General features: G+C 27.6%; 1 long non-coding RNA gene across 5 annotated transcripts; it reads right to left on the bottom strand.

Moving 5' to 3' along the window:
• Positions 1-291: 291 nt before the first annotated feature.
• LOC145104669 (uncharacterized) lies at positions 292-21,852 on the bottom strand. Of its 5 annotated transcripts, XR_013707139.1 has the most exons (10): positions 21,143-21,852; positions 20,925-20,985; positions 20,173-20,411; positions 19,702-19,817; positions 19,465-19,582; positions 13,781-13,827; positions 13,558-13,662; positions 13,304-13,373; positions 12,603-12,667; positions 292-471 (listed from the first exon to the last, which is right to left on the bottom strand). It is a non-coding gene; the product is annotated as an uncharacterized LOC145104669 (long non-coding RNA). The 5 variants fall into 5 exon arrangements; XR_013707138.1 differs by having other exon boundaries at positions 13,558-13,827; XR_013707137.1 differs by lacking the exon at positions 13,781-13,827.
• Between the last annotated feature and the right edge of the window lie 1,042 nt (positions 21,853-22,894).

The following is a 22,894-nucleotide window of genomic DNA, read 5'->3' as shown; positions in this document are numbered from 1 at the left end:
AAGAAATTATGATTCATGAGCTCATTTTTAAGATTTGTTAATTCACGATTTTTTGAATAAATTTCTTTTAAAAACTTGTTGTTTTTGTTTTGAAGGTTAAGGTTTTCTTGATGAGATTTTCCAAGATCAAGGAAAAGATACTTAAACATTAAAGATTTTTCATTATCTAAGTAACTTACAAAATTTTCTACCTAAAAGAGGGAGGAAGGATCCCAATCTCCAGACTTCCTTATAGCTTGATCAAGATCTCTTGAAATAAACTTGGACTATTCCTTTCTGTAACATCCCAAATAAGACCCAAAGATTTCATTTTTGATTTAATAAAACATTAATCCAAACATTTGTCATACAACCCCAAAAGATCAAAGTATATCACTACATCAAAACATATCTATGTAAATCTCAAAATGCGGAAAAGGTGGTGTGTGCTCTGCAATCATCCCGGGCTCTTCCCTTTTGATCCTGAAATACCTGAAACATAAACTGAAAACCGTAAGCACAAAACTTAATGAGTTCCCCAAAATACCACATATCATACATAAACAAACACATAATGGGCCCCACCCAATGAGTGTATCGGGCCCCTCCCACACTCGCATAACGGGCCCTACCAACTGAGTATAACGGGCCCCGCCCAACATTATGACTAAATCTAGCTCTTATTTTATCTATGAATTGATTAACATGAAAGTAGAAGAATTATACTTCTCTTGTTTAATTATTCGAATTATGACACCAAAGGCTTATATAATCCTCGACTTACAAATAATCTTAAGATTATGATACATTTATACCCTTCAAATCCTCAATCATTGACATCCAACTAAGACCACTTTATGATTTATTCATATACTTACATATTTTAAATTCCTTCTTTTCCTTATCATATGTCCATAATTCATCATTAATCTATCTGATATGTTATTATTATGATAAACCATAAGCATTGGATCTTTAAAACATTGGTCATTTCACATGTAATCATATTTCATCTTTTCCTTAATCCATATATCACCATATATCCATGATGAATAATATTCCTAGATCATTACTAAAAAAAGTCTAAAACTAACACCTATTATCCACATTAACCTCATCATACTAATCATATCCATAAAGCACATATACTTTTCTGATGCTTAAATATACAAATGGTACTTGCCATTAACCTATTTACTATTTTATTATTATGATAGAACATAATCATGAGATCCATAAAACATTGGTCATTTCATATGTAATACATACTTCATCTTTCTTGTCATCATTCCAATCCTAATGTACTCCCACAACAAAGTTATGCTCCATATCCATAGCCTAAATGTCCACTCCATATTAAAAATGGGATGATATTTTAAAATGAAATGTGCTAATAAAGAGAAAGCGAAAAGTAGAACGATATAACTGTAGGATTTTTCAAAGTAAAATACACAGATGAGAAAAAAGAAGTTTGATGTTTCAATGGTTTAACACAAAGAAAAATAAAAGTATAATGCTAAATTGGGATGTTTTTTGAAATCCAATGTGCTTATAAAAAGAAAAATCAAAGTACAATGCTAAAATGGGATGATTTTTAAAAAATCAATGTGCTAATAATAAGAAATTTGAAAGTAGAACGCTTTAATTGGAAGTTTTTTTAAAGTAAAATGCATAGATTAGAAAAGAGTAGTTTGATGTTTAAATTATGTTACTAAAAGAAAAGTAAAAGTATAATGCTATATATATATATATATATATATATATATATATATATATATATAATAAACACTAAAAGTAGAATGATATAATTGCAAGATTTTTCAAAGTAAAATGCATAGATGAGAAAAAAGAATTTTGATGTTTCAATGTTGTAATTGAAAGAAAATCGAAAGCACAATGCTAAAAACTACATGATTTTTAAAAAATGCAATGTGTTAATATTTAGAAAATAAAAATGAGAATGCTAAAAATAGATGTATTTTCAAAGTAAAATGCATAGATGAGGGAAAAAAGTTTGATTTTTCAAAGTAAAATACATAGATGATAAAAAAAAAGTTTGATGTTTCAATCTTGTTACAGAAAGAAAAGTGAAACACAATGTTAAAAATGAGATGAATTTTTTAAAATGTAATGTTATAAATGGATGTATTTTCAAAGTAAAATGCATAGATGAGGGGAAAAAAGTTTGATGTTTAAATGTTGTAAAAGAAGGAAAAGTGAAAGCACAATGCTAAAAATGGGATGATGCTTTTAAAAAAAATGCAAAGTGTAAATATTTAAAAAACTAGAACTAGAATGCTATAAATGGATGATTTTTAAAAATGCAATGCGCTGATATTGGGAAAAGTTTTCAAAGTTTGATGTTTCAATTATGCAACAAAGAGGAAAGTGAAAGTTTAATGCTAAAAATGGAATGATTTTTTTAAAATGCAATGTGCACTTAACAATTCTAAATTCCTTCTTTTCCTATATCTATATATCGCCATATGTCCATAAATAATCATATTTGTAGATCATTACTGGATAAGGTCTTAAACTAACACCTATAACAATGTGATGATTTTTTAAAGTAAACTAGATATATGATTAAAAAAAGTTTGTTGTTTCGATGTTGTAACATAAAGGAAAATGAGTACAATTCTAAAGTGATCAAAGTAGAAGAATCATACTTTTCTTTGAATTTTTTAACATCAATATGCTAATAATACGACTAAATCTGGCTTTATACTTTCTCTATGTAGTTTTTAACATCAAAGTAGCATAATCATACTTCTCTTGTCTAATCATGACACCCAAGGCTTACATATACCAAAAATCTTAACTTTATGATCCATTCATAACTTTCAAATCATCAATCCTTGACTTCCTGCTAAGACCACTTTATGATTTATTAATATGCTTAACATTCTAAAGTCCTTTTTCTCCTCAATCCATATATCACCATATGTCCATAATTCATCATATTCCTAGATCATTACCGAAATAAGTCTAAAACTAACACCTATTATCCATACCTAACATCATCATACTAATTATATCCTCAAAGCACATATACATATATGATGCTTAAATATCCAAATGGTACTTATTAGTACGAAGATCCAATGTTGGTGTCATTAATCTATTTGCTATGTTTATTATGATAGATCATAATCATGGGATCCTTAAAATATTGATCTTTTAACATGTAATAAACATTTCATCTTTCTTGGTCACCCGTTCATTTTTAGCATCCCCTTCATTGGTTCATGTTTATTTCAAAGTAATGTTGTAAAAGAAAGAAAAATGAGTACAATACTAAAAATGGGAAGATTTTTGAAAATACAATGTGTTAATAATAAGAAAACTTAAAGTAGAATGCTATAATTGGATATTTTCAAAGTACAATGCATGGATGAGAAAAAATAAAAGTCTGATATTTCAAAGTTGTAACAAAAAGGAAAGTGAGTACAATGCTAAAAATGGGATGGTTTTGAAAATCTAATGTTTTAACATAAAGGAAAGTGAAAACACAATGCTAAAAAAGGAATAATTTTTAAAAATGAAAATTGTTAATATTTAGAAAACTGAAAATAGAATGCTATAAATGGATGATTTTTTAAAGTAAACTACAAAGATGATAAAAAAAAGTTTGATGTTTTAGCGTTGTAACAGAAATGAAAGTGAAAGCACAATGCTAAAATGTTTTTAAAATGCAATGCATTAATATTTAAAGACTGAAAGTAGAATGCTATAAATGAATGATTTTTCAAAGTAAACTGCGTAGACAAGAAAAAAATTTTGATGGTTAAATGTTGTAACAGGATGTAAAGTGATTGTACAACGCTAAAGGTTGAATGATTTTTGAAAATTCAATGTGTTAATCATAAAAAAACTGAAGAATGCAATAATGTGATGATTTTTTAAAGTAAACTGCATAGATGATAAAATAAAGTTTGATGTTTCAATGTTGTAACAGAACTGAAAGTGAGTCCAATTCTAAACAATGAGATGATTTCTAAAAAATGTCATTAGCTAATAATATGAAAATTGATAATATAATGCTATAATTGAAAGATTTTTCAAAGTAAAATGCATATATAAGAAAAAAGAAGTTTGATGTTTCAATGTTGCAACAAAAAAAAGTGATAACAGAATGCTAAAAATGGTATCATTTTTTAAAATGCAAAGTGCTAATAATAAGAAAACAGAAAGTGAAATGCTATAATTGGAAGATTTTGCAAAGTAAAATGCATAGAAGAGAAAAAAGAAGTTTCTACTTTAAATGGTGTTACCAAAAGGACAAGTGAAAGTAAAATGCTAAAAATGGAATGAATTTTTGAAATTCAATATGCTAAAAATAAGAAAACCAAAATTTAACAATGTCCTTATATGTATCATGTATTATCATTCATACCTGAAGTGATCATTATATATCATGACATTAAGACTAAATTTAACTTATACTTTTTATATGAAGTATTTAACATCAAAATAGAAGAATCATACTTCTCTTGTCTAATTATTTTAATTATGACACCCAAGGCTTACATAATCCTCGACTTACCAAAAATCTTAAGTTTATGATCCATCCAAACCCTTCAAATCCTCAATCATTTCCAGCTAAGATCACTTTCTGATTTATTCATACAATTAACATTCAAAATTCCTTCTTTTCCTTAACCCATAAATTATCATTATCCTAAATCATTACCAAATAAAGTCTAAAACTAACACCTATTATCCATACTTAGCCTCATCTTACTAATCGTATCCTCAAAACACATATACAATGTTGCTTAAGTATTCAAATGGTACTTATTAGTACAAAGATCTAACCTTCTTGTTGTTAATCTATTTGCTATGCTATCATAATGAGAGAACATAATCACGGGATGATTTTTAAAAATACAATACGCTAATAATAAGAAAATTTGAAGTAAAATGCTATTATAGGATGGCATTTCAAAGTAAAATGCATGATGAAAAAAACAAAAGTTTGATGTTTCAATTTTGTAACAGAAAGAAAAGTTAGAATACAACTCTAAAAATGAGATGATTTTTAAAAAATGCAATGCACTAATAATATGAAATCAGAAAGTAAGATGCTCTAATTGGAAGAATTTTCAAAGTGAAATGCATAGATGAGATAAAAGATGCTTGATGTTTCAATGTTGTAACAGAAAAGAAAGTGAGTACAATGCTAAAATTGAGACGATTTTTTAAAATACAATGTGCTAATTATATAAAAACTGAAAGTAGAATGCTATAATTAGAAGATTTTTCAAAGTAAAATGCATAGATGGGGAAAAAGAAGTTTTATGTTTCAAAGTTGTAACAAAAAGAAAAGTGAAAGTGTAATGCAAAAAATGGTATTATTTTTTAAATGCAATGTGCTAGTATTAAGAAAACAAAAACTCGAACGCTATTACTGAAAGAATTTTCATACTATGAATTGGAGAGAAAAAAGAAGTCTAGGGTTTCAATGTTATAACGAAATGAAAACCAAAAGTACAATGCTAAAAATGGGATAATTTTTTAAACGCAATGTGCTAATAATATGAAAACTGAAAGCGGAATGCTATAGTTAGAAAACCTTTCAAAGTAAAATGCATAGATGAGAAAAAAGTAGGTTCATGTTTCAATTTTATTATAGAAAGACCATATAAAGTCTAAAATTAACACCTATTATCCATACTTAACCTTATCATACTAATCATATCCTCAATGCACATATACATATATGATGCATAAATATTCAAATGGTACTTATTAGTACAAAGATTCAATCTTGTTGTCATTAATCTATTTGCAAAGTTATTATTATGATAGAACATAATCATGGGATCCTTAAAACATTCGCCATTTCGAATATAATACATATATCATCTTTCTTTTCATGATTCCAATCCTAATGTAACAAAAAATAAATTGAGAATACAGTGCTAAAAATGTGATGATTTTTGAAATGACAATGTGCTAATAATAAGAAAACTAAAAGCATAATGCTATAATGTGATGATTTTTTAAGGTAAAGTACATAGATGATAAAAAAAAAGTGCATAGAATGTGATGATTTTTTACAGTGCTATAATGTGATGTTTCAGTGTTGTAACAAAAAGGAAAGTGAAAGCATAATGCTAAAAAGGAGAAGATTTTTAAAATGCAATGTGTTAATATTTAGATAACTGAAAGTAGAATGCTATAAATGGATGATTTTTCAATGTAAAACTGCATAGATGAGAAAAAAAAAATATGATGTTTCAATGTTGTAACAGAACGAAAAGTGAGGGTAATTTGCTAAAAATGGGATGATTTTAAAAATTACAATGTGCTATTATTTATAAAACTGAAAGTAGAAAGCTATAAATGGATGATTTTTCAAAGTAAAATGCATGGATGAAAGCAAAAAAGGTTGATGTTTTAATGTTGTAACATGAAGGAAAGTAAGAGTAAAATGCTAAAAATAGGATGATTTTTGAAAGAGTAATGTGCAAATAATAAGAAACTGAAAATTGAATGCTATAATTGGAAGGTTTTTTAAAAGTAAGATGCATTGATAAGAAAAAAAAAGTTGGATATTTCAATGTTCTAATAACAGGAAAAGTGAATGTACAATGCTATAATTGGTAGAGAGAATTTTCTAAGCATCCACTTAAGTGATATATTTTAGATAAGGGTAATATGAAAAAATCAGCAAACAAAGAGCATGTATTTAGTAGAGGGGTATTTTTGGTATTCACTTAATATAGTGGGTTATGACATAAGAGGGTAGATGGAAAGAGTGTAGGGATCTGGTCATTGTACCCTTCAAATCCTCAATCCTTGACTTCCTACTAAGATCAATTTATGATTTATTCATACTCTTAACATTCTAAATTCTTCTTTTCCTTAATCTATATATCATTATCAGATAATGTCTTAATCATATACATATATGATGCTTAACTATTCAAATGGTACTTATTTGTACAAATATCCAATCTTGTTGTCCTTATCTTTTTTTCTATATTATTATTATGATAGAACATGATCATGGGATCATTAAAACATTGGTCATTTCACATATATGACATATTTCATCTTTCTTGTCATCATTCTAATCCTAATGTATCCCCACAATAAGACTATGCTCCATATCCCCTTAATTGATTTATGTTTCTTTCAAAGTAAAATGAATAGATGAGAACAAAGAAGTTTCATGTTTCAATGTTGTAAAGAAAGAAAAGTGAAAGTAATGCTAAAAATAGGATGATTTTTCAAAACGCAATATGCTAATAATAAGAAAATCGAAAGTAGAATGCTATAATGTGATGATTTTTCAAAGTAACTTGCATAGATGAGAAGAAAAAAAAGTTTGATGTTTCAATATTGTAACTGAAAGTAAAGTGATAGACAATGCTAAAAATGGGATGGTTTTTAAAAATATAATGTGTTAATATTTAGAAAACTAAAGTAGAATGGTATAAATGGATGATTTTTCAAAGTAAACTGCATATATGGGAAAAAAGTGTAACATTCAATTTTCAAAAAAATCTTCCCATTTTTAGGATTGTAATCTATTTGCTATGTTTATTATGATATATCATAATCATGGGATCCTTAAAATAGTGATCGTTTAATTTTAGAATCCCCTTCATTGGTTCATGTTTATTTCAAAGCAATGTTGTAAAAAAAAGAAAAATTACAAGTACAATCCTAAAAATAGGAAGATTTTTGAAAATACAATGTGTTCATAATAAGAAAACTTAAAGTAGAATGTTATAATTAGATATTTTTCCAAGTACAATGCATAGATGAGAAAAAATAAAAGTTTGATATTTCAACGTTGTAACAAAAAGGAAAGTGAGTACAATGCTAAAAATGGGATGGTTTTTGAAAATCTAATGTTTTAACACAATGTTTTAGAAAAAATAAATGTTTTAAAAATGCAAAGTGTTAATAATTAGAAAACTGAAAATAAAATGCTATAAATGGATGATTTTTGAAAGTAAACTACAAAGATGATAAAAAAAAGTTTGATCTATTAGCGTTGTAACAGAAATGAAAGTGAAAGCACAATGCTAAAATGTGACGATTTTAAAATGCAATGTGTTAATATTTAAAGACTGAAAGTAAAATGCTATAAATGGATGATTTTTCAAAGTAAACTGCATAGACAAGAAAAAAAGTTTGATGGTTAAATGTTGTAACAGAATGTAAAGTAATTGTACAACGCTAAAAGTTAAATGATTTTTGAAAATTCAATGTGTTATAATGTGATGATTTTTCAATGTTGTAACAGAACTGAAAGTGAAAATGCCATTAGCTAATAATATGAAAATGCCATTAGCTAATATTATGAAAATTGATAATATAATGCTATAATTGAAAGATTTTTCAAAGTAAAATGCATATATAAAAAAAAAGAAGTTTTATGTTTCAATGTTGCAACAAAAATAAAGTGATAACAGAATGCTAAAAATGGTATCATTTTTTAAAATGCAACGTGCTAATAATAAGAAAACAAAAAGTAAAATGCTATATTTGGAAGATTTTGCAAAGTAAAATGCATAGATGAGAAAAAAGAAGTTTCTACTTTAAATGGTGTTACCAAAAATACAAGTGAAAGTAAAATACTAAAAATGGGATGAATTTTTGAAATTCAATATGCTAAAAATAAGAAAACCAAAATTTAACAATGTCCTTATATGTATCATGTATTATCATTCATACCTGAAGCGATCATTATATATCATACATTACGACTAAATCTATCTTATACTTTTTATATGAAGTATTTAACAACAAAATAGAAGAATCATACTTCTCTTGTCTAATTATTCTAATTATGACACCAAGGCTTACATAATCCTCGACTTACAAAAAATCTTAAGTTTATGGCCCATTCATTCCCTTCAAATCCTCAATCATTGGCTTCCTTAACATTCTAAATTACTTCTTTTCCTTAATCCATAACAAATAATTCATCATATTCCTAGACCATTACCAAATAAAGTCTAAAACTAACACCTATTATCCATACTTAACCTCATCTTACTAATCATATCCTTAAAGCACATATATAATGTTGCTTAAGTATTCAAATGGTACTTATTAGTACAAAGACCTAATCTTGTTGTTAATCTATTTGCTATGCTATCATAATAATGGGATGATTTTTGAAAATACAATATGCTAATAATAAGAAAATTTAAAGTTTAATGCTACAATAGGATGGTTTTTTAAAGTAAAATGCATGGATGAGAAAACCAAAAGTTTGATGTTTCAATTTTGTAACAGAAAGAAATATTAGAATACAACTCTAAAAATGAGATGATTTTTAAAAAATGCAATGCACTAATAACATGAAATCAGAAAGTAGGGTGCTATAGTTTGAAAACATTTCAAAGTGAAATGCATAGATGAGAAAAGAGTATGTTCATGTTACAATGTTATTATAGAAAGACAAGTGATAGTAAAATGCTAAAAATGAGATGATGTTTCAATGTTGTAACAGAAATAAAAATAAAAGTACAATGCTAAAAATGAGATGATTTTTAAAAATGCAATGTGCTAATAATAGTAAGATTTCTTAACTTTTAATTTTATAATGTTGAAAAAGAAAGAAAACTGAAAATAAAATGATAATAGAGAGATGAAGTTTGAAAAATAAGAAGACTGTTGAAAATACAATGTGTTAGTATTAAGAAAACTTAAAGTAGAATGCTATAAGTGGATGATTTTCAAAGTAAAATGCATGGATGAAAAAAATAAAAGTTTGATGTTTCACAATTATAACAGAAAGAAAAGAGAGTACAATGCTAAAAATGGAATGATTTTTCAAAATGCAATGTGTTAATAATATGAAAACTTAAATAAGAATGCTATAGTTCAAAATATTCCTAGATCAATACCAAATAAAGTCTAAAATTAACACCTATTATCCGAACTTAACCTTATCATACTAATCATATCCTCAAAGCACATATGCATATATGATGCATAAATATTCAAATGGTACTTATTAGTACAAAGATCCAATCTTGTTGTCATTAATCTATTTGCAAAGTTATTATTATGATAGAACATAATCATGGGATCCTTAAAACATTGGCCATTTTGAATGTAATACATATATCATCTTTCTTTCATAATTCCAGTCCAAATGTAACAAAAAGCAAATTGAGAATACAGTGCTAAAAATGTGATGATTTTTGAAATGACAACGTGCTAATAATAAGAAAACTAAAAGTATAATGCTATAATGTGATGATTTTTCAAAGTAAAGTACATAGATGATAAAAAAAAAAGTTTGATGTTTCAATGTTGTAACAGAAAGAAAAGTGAAAGCATAATGCTAAAAAGGAGAGAATTTTTAAAATGCATGGATGAGAGCAAAAAAGTTTGATGTTTCAAATGTTGTAACATAAAGGAAAGTAAGAGTAAAATGCTAAAAATGGGATGATTTTTAAAAATGCAATGTGCACATAATAAGAAACTGAAAATTGAATGCTATAACTGGAAGGTTTTTTAAAGTAAGATGCATTGATAAGAAAAAAAAAGTTGGATATTTCAATGTTCTAATAATAGGAAAAGTGAATGTACAATGCTATAATTGGTAAAGAGAATTTTCTAAGCATCCACTTAAGTGATATATTTTAGATAAGGGTAATATGAGAAAATCAAGAAATAAAGAGTATGTATTTAGTAGAGGGGTATTTTTGGTATTCACTTAATATAGTTAGTTATGACATAAGAGGTTAGATGGAAAGAGTGTAGGGATCTGGTCATTATACCCTTCAAATCCTCAATCCTTGACTTCCTACTAAGATCAATTTATGATTTATTCGTACTCTTAACATTCTAAACTCTTCTTTTCCTTAATCTATATATCATTATCAGATAAAGTCTTAAATTAACACCTATTATCATGAACCAAGAGCACATATACATATATGATGCTTAAAACATTGGTCACTTCACATGTAATATATATTTCATCTTTCTTGTCATCATTCCAATCCTAATGTATCCCTACAATAAGACTATGCTCCATATCCTTACACTAAATGCCCACTCAAAATAAATCTTTTGTCATTTGTTCATTCTTAGCATTCCCTTGATTGGCTCATGTTTCATTCAAAGTAAAATGCATGAGAAAAAATAAGTTTCATGTTTCAATGTTGTAAAGAAAGAAAATTAAAAGTATAGCTAAAAATAGGATGATTTTTCAAAACACAATATGCTAAAAATAAGAAAACTGAAAGTGGAATGCTATAATATGATGATTTTTCAAACTAAACTGCATATATGGGAAAAAAAGTGTAAGGTTTTAATGTTGTAACAGATAAAAAAGTGAAAGCACAATGCTAAAAAGGAGATGATTTTTAAAAATGCATAGTGTTTATATTTCGGAAAACTGAAAGAAGAATGCTATAAATGGATGATTTTTCAACATAAATTGCATATATGAAAAAAAAAAAAAGTTTGATGTTTCAATGTTGTAACAGAAAGGCAAGTGAGAGTGCAATGCTAAAAATAGGATGATTTTTTAAAATGCAATGTGTTAACAATAAAAAAAACTTAATAATGCTATAATGTGGTGATTTTTTAAAGTAAACTACATATATGTTAAAAAAAATTAAAGTTTGATGTTTCAATGTTGTAACAGAAAGGAAAGTGAGTACAACTCTAAAAATGAGATTATTTATAAAAAATGCAATGCGCTCTAATAAGAAAATGAAAAGTAGAAGGCTATAAATGCAAGATTTTTCAAAGTCAAATGCATAGATGAGAAAAAAGAAGTTTGATGTTTCAATGTTGTTACAAAAAGAAAAGTGAAAATAACATGTTAATAATAAGATGATTTTTGAAAATCAATGTGCTAATAATAAGAAAATTGAAAGTGGAATGCTTTAATTGGAAGTTCTTTCAAAGTAAAATGTATAGATGAGAAAAGAGATGTTTAATGTTTCAATGATGTTACAAAAAAGAAAAGTGAAAGTACACTACCAAAAATGGGATGATTAAAAAAATGCAATGTGCAAATTATAAGAAAAATTAAATATTAAAGCTATAATCGGAAGATTTTTAAAGTAAAATGCATTGAGAAGAAAAAAAAGTTAAAAAAAGTTAGATAATTCAATGTTCTAACATTTAAAAAAAAGTACAAAGCCAAAAATGGGTTGATTTTTTAAAATGCATGTGCTAATAACAAGAAAAGTGAATATACAATACTATAATTGGTAGATTATTCAAAGTATAATGCCTTAATAAGAAAAAGAATGAAAGTTGCAGTAGAGAGAATTTTCTAAGCATCCACTTACGTGATATAGGCTAGATAAGGGTAATATGGGAAAATCAGCAAATAAAGAGAATGTATTTAGTTGAGGGATATTTTTGGTATTCACTTAATACAGTTGGTTATGACATAATGTTTATAATAGGGTAGAAGGAAAAACAGCTAAAGTACCTTAGGAAAGGTTAGGCTCTCGAATCACAAGCAAATTATTAGGATTTTCTTGTTTATTTTGCTATTTTTAGTGAATCATTCATATACAGAAAAAGCTTTTGTTCTTTTTTAGTCAATTCATAGCAACTGGTATGAGAGCAATGAGAAAATTGAAATTGAAAAAGAATAACAAAAGCAGGACATGACATACCTTGGACTGAATATAAATAAAGAAAATTTCTTCTCTGTCTTTCCCATAACATGTGATGACAGGTCCTAGAAACACATACCACAAAACATAACTCATAAATCATACATAATCAATGTAATGGGTTATAGGTAAAGTTTTTTAAATTGTAAAAGTTTTGGAAGCATAACTTTAATAAGGGAAAATTTGAAAACGCAATGGAATAGTGATAGATCCTTGTTGAATCTATCGTAAACCCCAGGCATTCTAACAGATTCACAGCAACAAAACACTCAATAATACCATAAAATTAAGATAGAATTCCCATTCATTCGAGAGGAATGGACTCTCCAAAAGAAGAACAAAGTTCTTTACAAATCAATTCTTGGCTACCTCACTCCTACTACTAACTACTATATATATACTACTACTAAAGAAAAGGACAAAAGAGAATAACAGCCAACATAATCAGGGCTGTCCCCACTAACATTGTTTTCCACCCATGATTGGCTCTAGACTCACAAATAGGAAAATAAATAGATAAAAGACAGAAATACCCCAATGCTATAAACCAGTAAAGTTGGGGCTTATCAAATACTGCAATCTTTTTTCTTGCATATAAACCTAAAATTTTTTATGAAAATTGCTTTCTATATATTTGGATAAATATGGATGTAGGTGGTTAATTTTTTTTAAACACCATGATAATGATTCAAGAAGTTAACCTTTGGAGATGTTGGTTTCCAGATAAGGTTGGCTTTGAAGGGGCCCGCCATGGTTTCAGGTGGCAACATCCTGTAAAAAGAGTAAAATATTAAAAAGGCACAAGCAACCTACAATTATATTCCATAACCGAATCCATAACCAAATAAAAAAAATAGGTCACAAGCCCAATAAAAATGTAAGTTTAATGAAACATAGGAACTTCACATCTCTAGTAAAATTCAGTTAAATTAAAACCAAAAGGATTCAAAAATACCTCAAGATTCTGAAATTGGGAAACAAATGGTGGAATCAAACTGGCAAAGAGAAATCCAAATCCACTGTGAAAAGTGGAAAACCAGTCATTAAATAGCATAGAGACCTGGTTTTACAAGAATGAAATTAATAATGATTAGATTGATAAATTAAGGTCTTAAAAATGAAAAAATATGATGTAATAATTAATTATTAGGAAACAGGTTCAGAAGATATAAATGCACCGTCATCATCCTTGCTGTGTTGGCCACAGAACAGGATGCTTAGTCACCTGTTCCATCCAAGAATCATAGAGTTTTGGTGACATGACAAATTTAACCAACCGGTAAGTTTTGGTGGGGTGACATGGCATGTATTTGATACCATGTCACCAAAAGCTTACCAGTTAAACCGGTAAGTTTTGGTGGGATGATTTTTGAAAATCGAAAGTAAAATGGAAGTTTTTGAAATAAAAATGCTTTGATTGAAAGTTTTTTCAAAGTAAAATGCATAGATGAGAAATGAGAAGTTTAATGTTTCAAAGATGTTAATGATAAAAATGGGATGATTTTTGAAAATTGAAAAAAAAAAAAGTTTGATGTTTCAATGTTGTAACAGAAAAGAAAGTGAAAGCACAATGCTAAAAATGGTATGATTTTTGAATATACAGTTTACTAAAAAAAAATAAAACAGAGAGTACAATGCTATAATTGGAAGATATTTTAATGTAAATGCATAAATGAGAAAAAAGAAGTTTCATGTTTCAATGTGGTTATAGATTGACAAGTGAGTAAAATGCTAAAAATGGGATGATTTTTTAAAAATGCAATGTGTTATTAATAGTAAAAAAAAATTGAAAGTTTCTCTATATATAGAAGATTTTTCAAAGTATGATGTTTCCATGTTGTTACAGAAAGGAAAGTGAAATTACAATGCTCAAATGAGATGATTTTTAAAAATGAAATGTTAATATTTAGAAAACTAAAAGTAGAATGCTATAAATGGATGAATTTTCAAAGTAACTGCATAGATAAGAAAAAAGTTTGATGTTTCAATGTTGTTAATAATAAGAGAACTAAAAGCACAATTCAATGTTGTAACAGAAAGGAAAATGAAAGCGCAATGCTAAAAAAGAGATGATTTTTAAAAATGCAATGAGTTAATAATTCAAAAACTGAAAGCATAACGTTATAAATGAATGATTTTTCAAAGAAAACTGCATAGATGAGACAAAAATGTGTGATGTTTCAATGTTTTAACAGAAAGGAAACTGAAAACTTTACGCTAAAAATGGGTTGATTTTTAAAAATACAATGTGTTAATATGGATGAGAAAAAAAATTGATGTTTCTTGTTTCTTGTTTCTTGTTGTAATTTGTAACATAATTAAAATGAAACTACAATGCTAAAAATGGGATGGTTTTAAAAAACAAATGTGAATATTTAGAAAACTGAAGGTAGAATGCTATAAATGGATGAATTTTCAAAGTAAACTCCATAACGGGGAAAAAAAGTTTAATGTTTCAATGTTGTACCAGATAATGTCTAAAATTAACATCTTTTAACCTCATCATACTAATCATATCCTCAAAGCAAATATACATATATGATACTAAAAAATTCAAATGGTACTTATTAGTACAAAGATCCAAGCTTGTTGTCGTGAATCTATTTACTATGTTATCATAATGATAAATCATAATATGGGAACATTAAAACTATGATTATTTCACATGTAATAATGATAGAACATGATCATATTTCATCTTTTCATGTCACCATTTCAATCCTAATGTATTCTTACATTAACGTTATGCTCCTTATCCTTACACTAAAAGTTCACTCATAAAATTTTCTAAATTTATCTTTAGATTGGTTCATGTTTCTTTCAAGGTAAAGTACATACATGAGAAAAAGAAGTTTGATGTTTCAATGTTGTAGCATAAAGAAAAGTGAAAGTACAAAGCTAAATATTAAATGATTTTAAAAAAATGCAATGTGCTAATAATAGGAAGACTTTTCAAACTTTGATGTTACAATGTTGTAAAAGAAAGAAAAGTAAAAGTACAATGCTAATAGAGGGATAAATTTTGAAAATCCAAAGTTCTCAAAATAAGAAAACCAAAAGTAGAATCCTATATATGAAAGATTTTTCAAAGTAAAATGCATAGATGAGATTTTTTTATTTTCAATACAGTACCGGAAAGAAAACCGAAAGTAAAGTCCTAAAAATGGGAAGATCTTTTAAAATTCAATATGTTAATAATAAGAAAACTTAAAGTAGAATGCTATAATTGGATATTTTTTCAAAGTAAAATGCATGGATGTGAAAAATAAAAGTTTGATGTTTCAATTTTGCAATAGATAGGAAAGCGAAGGAACAATGCTAAAATGGGATGATTTTTGAAGATGCAATATGCTAATAATAACATAAAAAAGAACTTAAGTACAATGCTAAAATGGGATGTTTTTTCAAAATTGAATATAAGATGGAAGTTTTTGAAAGTAGACTGCTTTAATTTTAAGCTTTTTTCAAAGTAAAATGCATAGATGAGAAAAAGAGAAGTTTGATGTTTCAATGATGTTATATAAAAAAAGTGTTAAAGTAAAATGCTAAAAATGGGATGATTTTTGATGATTGAATGTAAAATGGAAGTTTATAAAAGTACAAAGCTTTAATTGTAAGTTTTTTTTCAAAGTAAATTGGGATGGTTTTTGAAAATCGAATGTAAAATGGAAGTTTTTGAAAATAAAATGCATTGATTGAAAGTTTTTTCAAAGTAAAATGTATAGATGAGAAATGAGAAGTTAGATGTATCAAAGATGTTACATAAAAAACAAATTAAAGTGCAAAGCTAAAAATGGGATGATTTATGAAAATTGAATGTAAAATGGAAGTTTTTCAAAATAGAATGCTTTAAGGGTAAGTTTTCACAAAGTAAAATGCATACATGAGAAAAAGTTAAAACGCAATGCTAAAAATGGGATGATTTTTGAAAACTAAATGTAAAATGGAAGTTTTTGAAAGTAGAATGCATACATGAGAAAAAGTTAAAGTACAATGCTAAAAATGGGATGATTTTTGAAAATCGAATGTAAAATGGATGCTTTTTAAAATAAAGTGCTTTGATTGGAAGTTTTTTCAAATTAAAATGCATAGATGAGAAATTAGAAGTTTAATGTTTCAAAGATGTTCAAAAAGATAAAGTTAAAGTGCAATGCTAAAAATGAGATGATTTTTGAAGATTGAATGTAAAATGGAATTTTTTGAAAGTACAATGTTTTAATTGTTAGTTTTTTTAAAGTAAAATGCGTACATGAGAAAAAATTAAAGTACAATGCTAAAAATGGGATTATTTTTGAAAATCGAATGTAAAATGGATGTTTTTGAAAATAAAATGCTTTGATTGATAGATTTTTAAAAGTAAAATGTGTAGATAAAAAATAAGAAGTTTGATGTTTCAAACATGTTACATAAAGAAAAAAGTTAAAGTGCAATGCTAAAAATGGGATGATTTTTGAAATTTGAATGTAAAATAGAAGTTTTTGAAAGTACAATGCTTTAATTGTAAGTTTTTTTCAAAGTAAAATGCATACATGAGAAATGAGAAGTTTGATGTTTCAAAGACGTTAAATAAAGAAAAAGTTAAAGTGCAACGCTAAAAATGGATGACTTATGAAAATTGAATGTAAAATGAAAGTTTTTGAAAGTAGAAGGCTTTAATTGTAAGTTTTTTCAGAATTAAATGCATAGATGAGAAAAAGTAAAAGTACAATGCTAAAAATGAGATGACTTTTAAAGATGCAATATGCTAATAAGAACATAAAGAAAAAATTAAAGTGCAATGCAAAAAACGGGATGATTTTTTATATTTGAATATAAGTTAGAAGTTTTTTGAAAGCAAAATGCTTTAACTGTAAGTTTTTTTTCAAAGTAAAATGCATAGATCAAGAAAAAAAAAGTTTGATGTTTCAATGAGGTTACAAAAAAGAAAAAGTTAAAGTGCAATGTTAAAAATGGAATGATTTTTGAAAATTGAATGTAAAATGGAAGTTTTTGAAAGTAGAATGCTTTAATTAGAATTTTGATATTTCAAAGATGTTACATAAAGAAAAAAGTTAAAGTGCAATGCAAAAAATGGGATGATTTTTGAAAATTGAATGTGAAATTGAGGTTTTTGAAAGTGCAATACTTTAATTGTAAGTTTTTTCCAAAGTAAAATGCATACATGAGAAAAAGTTGCTAAACAAAATGCTAATATTAACATAAAGAAAAAGTTAAAGTGCAATGCTAAAAATGGAATGATTTTTGAAAATTGAATATAAGATGGAAGTTTTTGAAAGTAGAATGCTTGAATTGGAAGTTTTTTCAAAGAAAAATGCATAGATAAGAAAAAGAGAAGTTTGATGTTTCAAAGATGTTTAATAAAGAAAGAGTTAAAGTACAATGATAAAAATAGGATGACTTTTTAAAACTGAATGTAAAATGGAAGTTTTTTGATAGTAGAATGTTTGAATTAGAAGTTTTTTCAAAGCAAAATGCATAGATGAGAAAAAAAGAAGTTTGATGTTTCAATGATGTTACATAAAGAAAAAGTTAAAGTACAATGCTAAAAATGGGATGATTTTTGAAATATATATATATATATATATATATATATATATATATATATATATAATGGATGTTTTTGAAAAGAAAATGCTTTAATAGGAAGTTTTTTCAATTTAAAATGCATAGATGAGAAATTAGAAGTTTGATGTTTCAAAGATGTTACAAATGATGTTACAGGAAGAAAAAGTTAAAGTACAATGCTAAAAATGGGACGATTTTTGAATTCAATGTAAAATGGATGTTTTTACAGTAGGATTCTTTAATTGGAAGTTTTTTTCAAAGTAAAATGCATAGATTAAAAAAAAAGTGTGATGTTTCAATGATGTTATAGAAAGAAAAGTTAAAGTACAATGCTAAAAATGGGATGATATTTTGAAAATTCAACATAAAATGGACGTTTATGAATGTAGAATGCTTTAATTAGAAGATTTTCAAAGTAAAATGCATCGATGAGAAAAAGAGAAGTTTGATGCTTCAATGATGTTACAGAAAGAAAAGTTAAAGTCCAATGCTAAAAATAGGATGGTTTTTGACAATTCAATGTAAAATGGAAGTTTTTGAAAGTAGGATGCTTTAATTGGATGTTTTTTCAAAGTAAAATGCATAGATGAGAAAAAAATAAGAGTGATGTTTCAATGATGTTACACAAAGAAAAAGGTAAAGTACAATGTTAAAAATGTGATGATTTATTAAAATTCAATGTAAAATAGAAATTTCTGAAAGTAAAATGCTTTATTTGAAAGTTTTTTGAAAGTAAAATGCATAAATGAGAAAAGAGAAGTTCGATGTTTTAATGATGTTACAAAAAGAAAAAATAATGTACAATACTAAAAATGGGATGATTTTGAAAGTAGAATGCTATAATTGGATTTTTTTTCAAAATGAAATGCACATGAGAAAAGTGAAGTTTCAATGATGTTATACAAAGAAAAAGTGAAAGTGCAATGCTGAAAATGAATGATTTTAAAAAAAAAAATCAATGTAAAATGGAAGTTTTGGTCATCAAAATGCTTTAATTGGAAATTTTTTCAAAAGTAAAATGCATAGATGAGAAAAAGAGAAGTTTGATGTTTCATTGATGTTAGATAAAGAAACGTTAAAAGTAGAGTGCTAAAAATGGGATGATTTATGAGAATTCAATGCAAAATGGATGTTTTTGAATGTACAATGATTTAATGGGAAGTTTTTTCAAAGTAAAATTAAAGCACCATGCTACTTGTAAAAAAATAAGAGCAGCAGGACATGAACATGACATACCCAACACTGAATTTATGACACACAAGAAAATATAGTGGTTTAGTGGTGGAACATGACATACCTGGAGTATGAAATGAAAGCACTTTCCTATTTGTGAATTGAAGGGGCCCGCCATGGTTTGTGTTCATGAAAATGAAGAAGGCACAGACAATCTAGAATTATATTCCATAACCGAATCCCTAATCAAATAAAAAAACAGGTCACAAGCCCAATAAAAGTGTAAGTTGAATGAAACATAGGAACTTCACACCTCTAGTAAAATTCGGTTAAATTAAAACCAAAAGGATTCAAAAATTACCTCAAGATTCTGAAATTGGGAAACAAATGGTGGAATCAAACTGGCAAAAAGAAACCCTCTGTCCAATTCCACTGTGAAAAGTGGAAAACCAGTCATTAAATCGCATAGACACCTACCTGGTTTTACAAGAATGAAATTAATAATGATTAGATTGATAAATTTAGGACTTAAAAATGAAGAAATAAGATGAGAATAATTAATTATTAGGAAACAGGTTCAGAACAGAACAGGATGTTGTGTCACCTGTTCCATCCAAGAATCATAGAGTTTTGGTGACATGGCAAATGCTCTATTCCCAGTTTAACTTTAACCAACCGGTAAGTTTAAGTTTTGGTGAGGTGACATGGCATGTATTTGACACGTCATCAAAGGTGACAGATAGAATAAAGGTCTGAAAATTTTCAAATGCATACCAACCAGACACCATGTCACCAATAACTTACTGGTTAAACCGGTCAACAAGTGACCTACCTTTATGGAATTGAAACTCATCAACTAACTGAATGACAAGAATGACACCTTTAAAACAAGTGTCATTGTTGTCACCAATAACTTACCGGTTAAACCGGTCAACAAGTGACCTACCTTTATGGAATTGAAACTCATCAACTAACTGAATGACAAGAATGACACCTTTAAAACAAGTGTCATTGTTGTTTCAAACACTCTTCTGGACAATATTTCTTTAAAATCCTTATCCAATAAGCACCCTGCAAAAGTAATAATAAGAAGGATCAATAAGTTTTTCAGCAAACAATTTTTAATTATCTACTTGCAACGAAAAGAGAAAAATAAAAGCATAAGGGAACAGCAGGGAATTGAAGTGAAAAGAACAATGCCAATCTCTTGTTTATTTTGCTACTTTGAGTGAATCAATCATATACAGAAAGGATTTTGTTCTTTGTTCATAGCAAATGGTATGAGAGAAATGATGAGCATCCCTGAGAATTGTGGCTCAGAGTGTGTTCTTCCATGAGTAGTTGTCTTCATTGATGGGGAAGATGACAGAGAATGGGAAGTTACAGTCTTCCTTGAGAGGGAGGATTTGTTGGTGGATCTTGGAATGAGTTCAGTTAAGGGAAAGAAGTTATAAAGGTTTCTTGACACGTGATCAATGAAAACTAATACATACAACAAGAATTTAGTATCACTCAATTGTATCTTACAATCACAATGACAAAATTCAAATTGAAAAAAAAAATAATAACAGCAACAAAACATACCCAGAACTGAATATAAACAAAATTTCTTCTCTTTCTTTCCCATAACATGTGATGACAGGTCCTACAAACACATAACACAAAACATAACTCATATATAACCGAATCCATAATCTAATTAAAAAAACAGGTCAAACCCAATAAAACTGTAAGTTTAATGAAACAGATGAACTCCACACCTCAAGTAAATGTTACATGAAACCAACCGGGTTCAAAAATACCTCAAGATTGTGAAATTAGGAAACAAATAGTGGACTCAGACTAAAATAAAGAAACCCTCTGTCCACTGTGGCCATCGCCTGCGCAGGAGCAGGAGAAAGGTGTCGATTTGGGTGAAAGCAGAGATGCCGATGAATACACTACTATATGGGGAAACCACGAAGAACATCATTCTTGATTTCTCTGCTTTGTTTCGAGATTTCGGACGTTTGATTTGCTGAGATCTGACGAAAGAATATTTCAAGTGTTCGCTTCAGATGGGTTGATATTGGGGGTGAGAGGTTTCGATTTCAAGAAACAAAGACGGAAGAGGAGAAGCTACTGAGACAAGTGAAGCGTTCGATCAAGAAGGGAAGCAGCAGGCTAGGTAGGATGAGATGAACAGTGAAGGTGCAATTGATCATCGGATGGAAATTATGAGTAGGGATAATGTGGGTTTGTAGAATAGATAACTGAAGAAAAAATGGAGAGCAAGAGAAGGAGAACGGCCATGAAGCTTGCTCTCCAACATCATCGTCTTCTTCCCGCTATCACCAATTTCTTGAAATCAATCTATTTTATTCTTGGAGCACCAGAGGAAAACGATTAAGATCCTGTTAATGTAAGGAAAACAAGAATTCGGAGGAACCACATTGGAAAAGTGGATGCGAAGAGGAAGAAGAAATATGAAGAGTTGAGGCGAGTCGCCCTCACTTTGTACTTTTGTAGTCGAATGAAGCGTTTGGGCCTAACCGCTTGAAGATCATGAGTTTAATTAGAATCTTATGCATTAATTAGTTGTCTATTATTAACCGGTCCCATTGAATTTTTTTGAATTATTTTTTAGTTACCAATAATTATTTGTTTTTAATTATAGTTTTTTGTTTTTTTTTATATTGATCGGGTATTTTATTATTTTATGAAGGTATTTTAAATTAATAATTACCTTCTACTTTATTTTTTATTAATAAAAAACAACTATTGAAAGGTAATATTATTTGATTAGTTAAAATTTTTTATTGTAAATAACAGTCAATTAGGAAATAAGTTTATGCATAAAAATTATAATTATAATCAAACTTTGGAATTTTTTTAAATAAACTTTTTTATGGCTTTTATATTGTAACATTTATCGTTTCTATTCATGACATTCATTTTCGTTTGGTAATTTATATCACGTAATAATCATATTTAACATCAAAGACTTATATAATCATTTGGTGGCACTTATTTTGCAACTTCAATTTGTATGTCGGTTGAAATTAGTGTGTTTTAATTTTTTAAAAATTTGTACTTAAACTTTTATTTGAATTTGATACATAAATATTAAAATTTAAAAGTGTTACTATATTGCGGAAAAAGTTGTTTAGGCTTGTGGAAACGACAAGGCACGTGGCCGATGGGTTTACATTTGCCTTCATAAAAATGTGTGGGGACAAGATTGGTGAAGACATTTTCATGGTTGTTCGTTAATTTGAAGAGCACTCTGTTGAACCCGGGTAGCAATGCATCCTTTATAATATTGATTCCTAAATGCAATGACCCTCTTAAGATCTCGGTTTTCCATCCTATAAACCTTATTGGGAGTGTTAGTTAAATTATATCTAAATGCCTTGTCGAGCGACTTAAAAATGTCATGCCTTCAATTATCAGTAAGGCGCAATCAGCTTTCGTCAGTGGTAGAAGCATTCTTGACGGACCTCTGATGGTCATGGTCACTAAGGCTATTACGTGGGCTAAGAAAAAAAAAAAAAATGTTGACTTTAAGGTTGATT

Source organism: Lactuca virosa, chromosome 4, assembly GCF_052849685.1.
Source record: "Lactuca virosa cultivar CGN04683 chromosome 4, Lactuca_virosa_CGN04683_v6, whole genome shotgun sequence".
NCBI lineage: Eukaryota > Viridiplantae > Streptophyta > Magnoliopsida > Asterales > Asteraceae > Lactuca > Lactuca virosa.
Note: the sequence above shows the minus strand (reverse complement) of the source record. Positions and strands in the feature narration are given on the sequence as shown.